The following is a 4,732-nucleotide window of genomic DNA, read 5'->3' on the forward strand; positions in this document are numbered from 1 at the left end:
ATCGATGAGTTTCAGCAATTCTTAACAACTGAGCGTTTCGCTTATGAAGAATAATATCTCGAGGTAAAAACTGATCACCGACCATAACGATTGCCACTTCGTCGATAGTCGGAGCATTGTATCTACGCACATGTTGGCCAGGAGGCGTTTTGTCAGCGGAAATAACAATTTTATGAGTATCAGAAGGCATCAAATCGATGGCTGTTTTGAACAGACGCACTAAATTATTATTTTCGTGGAAAAGATGTTGCAATTGGGAAACGATTGTCCTTTCAACGTTGGGAGAAATTTCGCAACGTGCATTCAATTCAGAATTTCTATCACTGATGAAGAACAATTGTAAAAATTTATGATTCTCGCCTGAGAATGGTAGAAGGGACCCTGCTCTATGATAAATTTGCCCTTTTACTTTGAAAGTAGACATAAATTGATCTGGATTTTCGATTTGGGCTCCAAACGACGTCATTTGGAAACATGAGTTGTATTTTCTGATTTTTGACAAAAAACGCTTAGATTCTGACGTAGTTCCAGTAAGGAAAGTCTTCAATGGCTCTGGTGGTGCAGCCAATAGAGGAAGTTTAACTTTTCCTGAGGCGCAACACATTCCCATTGTTTCACCATTGAATTTCAAGGCCTTGCAATAGGGACAAATTTTAGACATTGTCCCGATTTGAACACATCTACTCAAGCTATAATCATCGACTGGGTTGTATCTGAATGCCAGGCGATAACTTTCAGGTTGCTCGGATTCCTCGGCACGCTTTCTTTTCTTACTTTCTCTATCAACAGCAAGCCTGATTTCTTGCTGTTCTTGTGATTCCTCGGCACGCTTTCTTTTCTTACTTTCTCTATCAGCAGCAAGCCTGATTTCTTGCTGTTCTTGTAATTCCTCGGCACGCCTTCTTTTTTCACTTTTTCTTTTAGCAGCAAGTCTGCTTCCGCGTTGCTCTGGTAGTTCCTCGGCACGCTTTCTGTTCTTTCTTTCTCTATCAGCCTCAAGCCTGTTTCCTTGCTGTTCTTTTGATTCCTCGGCACGCTTTCTGTTCTTTCTTTCTCTATCAGCCTCAAGCCTGTTTCCTTGCTGTTCTTTTGATTCCTCGGCACGCCTTCTTTTTTCACTTTCTCTTTTAGCAGCACGTCTGCTTTCGCGTTGCTCTGGTAGTTCCTCGGCACGCTTTCTTTTCTGACTTTCTCTATCAGCAGCAAGTTTTTTGGCATAGACTCTTTGAGCATCTTCATCGGCTTTTGCCATGGTAAGTTCATCTGTCATTGTAAACTTAAACATTAATAGATTTCTGCGTGAACATATGTCTTAAATATCTTGAATGACGTCACCGTCAAAGCAAAAATGACGACAACTAATTTCATGACGTCAGTCAACACAGAAACATGACGTCACCTGATCCACAGACAGACACACAGACAGACAACTTATTTATATATATATATATATATATATATATATATATATATATATATATACTAGCTGTTGGGGTGGCGCTTCGCGCCACCCCAACACCTAGTTGGTGGGGGCGCTTCGCGCCCCCCCCAAGCCCCCCCGCGCGCGTAAGTCGTTACGCGCCATAATAGTTACGAGCCATTGTAGTTGTGTCCCTATGTCCCACCTGTGAATATAGATATATATATATATATATACTAGCTGTTGGGGTGGCGCTTCGCGCCACCCCAACACCTAGTTGGTGGGGGCGCTTCACGCCCCCCCCAAGCCCCCCCGCGCGCGTAAGTCGTTACGCGCCATAATAGTTACGCGCCATTGTAGTTGTGTCCCTATGTCCCACCTGTGAATATAGATATATATATATATATATGGTTTTAACTACGTAAAACTTGCGAATATACAACATTCTTTGCTGTCCCATTGTCTTTGCATATAAATAGATTGTCAGGTTATCCCCCTGTTTCCCCCGGTGTCCCCGTTGTAGTTGTGTCCCTGTGTCCCGGTCGTCATTTATATTCCCTGTGTCCCGGGTCCCGGTCATCATTTGTATCCCGGTGTCCCGGTCTGTATATACATTCGTTTTTTAGTTTTGTTTTTCTCCTTTATTTTTTTCCTTTTTTTTTCTTTTTTAGCTTATTTAGATTTTTAGATTTTTTAGTTTTTTTTATTAGTTTTTAGTTTTTATTTCTTTTTAGTTTTTTTGTCCCGGTCGTCATTTATATCCCCCTGTTTCCCCGGTGTCCCCGTTGTAGTTGTGTCCCTGTGTCCCGGTCGTTATTTATTTTTTAGTTTTTTACCTTTTTTTAGTTTTTTTAGTTTTTTAGCTTTTTTATTTTTTTTATTAGTTTTTAGTTTTTTTGTAGTTTTTGCCTTTTTTTTAGTTTTTTAGCTTTTTTATTAGTTTTTAGTTTTTTTGTAGTTTTTGCCTTTTTTTAGTTTTTTTAGTTTTTTAGCTTTTTTATTTTTTTTATTAGTTTTTAGTTTTTTTTGTAGTTTTTGCCTTTTTTTAGTTTTTTCAGTTTTGACGTCACCTGATCCAGTTTTTTCAGGTGACGTCACCTGATCCACGATCCACAGATCCACAAACAACTTATTTTTATATATATAGATAGTTTTTTTTTTTTTACTTATGTCCTGGTCGTCATTTATACTCCCTGTGTCCCGGTGCTTTGTTGATTGCTAATCGAACATTCCTTTTGTCCTGGTCGCTTTCTCTTTGAGTGTCGTCATTTATTAGTTTTTTCCTTTTTTTTTTTAGTTTTTTATTGGTTTTTACCTTTATTTTAGCTTATTTTTCAGTTTTTTCCTTTTTTTTAGTTTTTTTTTATTTTTTATTTTTTTTAGTTTTTATATATATAGATAGTTTTTTTTTTTTTTACTTATGTCCTGGTCGTCATTTATACTCCCTGTGTCCCGGTGCTTTGTTGATTGCTAATCGAACATTCCTTTTGTCCTGGTCGCTTTCTCTTTGAGTGTCGTCATTTATTAGTTTTTTCCTTTTTTCTTTTTAGTTTTTTATTGGTTTTTACCTTTATTTTAGCTTATTTTTCAGTTTTTTCCTTTTTTTTAGTTTTTTTTATTTTTTATTTTTTTTAGTTTTTTACCTTTTTTTAGTTTTTTTAGTTTTTTTAGTTTTTTAGCTTTTTTACTTTTTTTATTAGTTTTTAGTTTTTTTTTTGTAGTTTTTGCCTTTTTTTAGTTTTTTCAGTTTTTTTTTTAGTTTTTTATTGGTTTTTACCTTTATAGTTTTTTTAGTTTTTTAGCTTTTTTATTTTTTTTATTAGTTTTTAGTTTTTTTTGTAGTTTTTGCCTTTTTTTAGTTTTTTTCAGTTTTGACGTCACCTAATCCAGTTTTTTCAGGTGACGTCACCTGACACATCCATCCATCCATCCACAGACAGACAACTTATTTTTATATATATAGATATATATATATATATATATATATATATATATATATATATATATATATATATATATATATATATATATATATATCTATATATATAAAAATAAGTTGTCTGTGGATGGATGGATCGATGGATGTGTGGATGGATGTGTCAGGTGACGTCACCTGAAAAAACTGGATTAGGTGACGTCAAAACTGAAAAAACTAAAAAAAGGCAAAAACTACAAAAAAAACTAAAAACTAATAAAAAAATAAAAAAGCTAAAAAACTAAAAAAACTATAAAGGTAAAAACCAATAAAAAACTAAAAAAAAAACTGAAAAAACTAAAAAAAGGCAAAAACTACAAAAAAAAACTAAAAACTAATAAAAAAAGTAAAAAAGCTAAAAAACTAAAAAAACTAAAAAAACTAAAAAAAGGTAAAAAACTAAAAAAAAATAAAAAATAAAAAAAAACTAAAAAAAAGGAAAAAACTGAAAAATAAGCTAAAATAAAGGTAAAAACCAATAAAAAACTAAAAAAAAAAAGGAAAAAACTAATAAATGACGACACTCAAAGAGAAAGCGACCAGGACAAAAAACTAAAAAAAAAGGCAAAAACTACAAAAAAACTAAAAACTAATAAAAAAAATAAAAAAGCTAAAAAACTAAAAAAACTAAAAAAAGGTAAAAAACTAAAAAAACTAAAAACTAAAAAAAAACTAAAAAAGGTAAAAACTAAAAGAACTAAAAAAGAAAAAAATAAATGACGACACTCAAAGAGAAAGCGACCAGGACAAAAGGAATGTTCGATTAGCAATCAACAAAGCACCGGGACACAGGGAGTATAAATGACGACCAGGACACAAGTAAAAAAAAAAATTAACAAAACTAAAAAGAAGGTAAAAACTACAAAAAAACTAAAAAGAAAAAAAAACTAAAAACTAATAAAAAAACTAAAAAATCTAAAAATCTAAATAAACTAAAAAAGAAAAAAAAAGGAAAAAAATAAAGGAGAAAAATAAAACTAAAAAACGAATGTATATACAGACCGGTACACCGGGATACAAATGACGACCGGGACACAGGGAATATAAATAACGACCGGGACACAGGGACACAACTACAACGGGGACACCGGGGGAAACAGGGGGATATAAATGACGACCGGGACAAAAAAACTAAAAAGAAATAAAAACTAAAAACTAATAAAAAAAACTAAAAAATCTAAAAATCTAAATAAGCTAAAAAAGAAAAAAAAAGGAAAAAAATAAAGGAGAAAAACAAAACTAAAAAACGAATGTATATACAGACCGGGACACCGGGATACAAATGATGACCAGGACCCGGGACACAGGGAATATAAATGACGACCGGGACACAGGGA

The sequence above is a fragment of the Artemia franciscana genome, chromosome 17 (assembly GCF_032884065.1).
Source record: "Artemia franciscana chromosome 17, ASM3288406v1, whole genome shotgun sequence".
NCBI lineage: Eukaryota > Metazoa > Arthropoda > Branchiopoda > Anostraca > Artemiidae > Artemia > Artemia franciscana.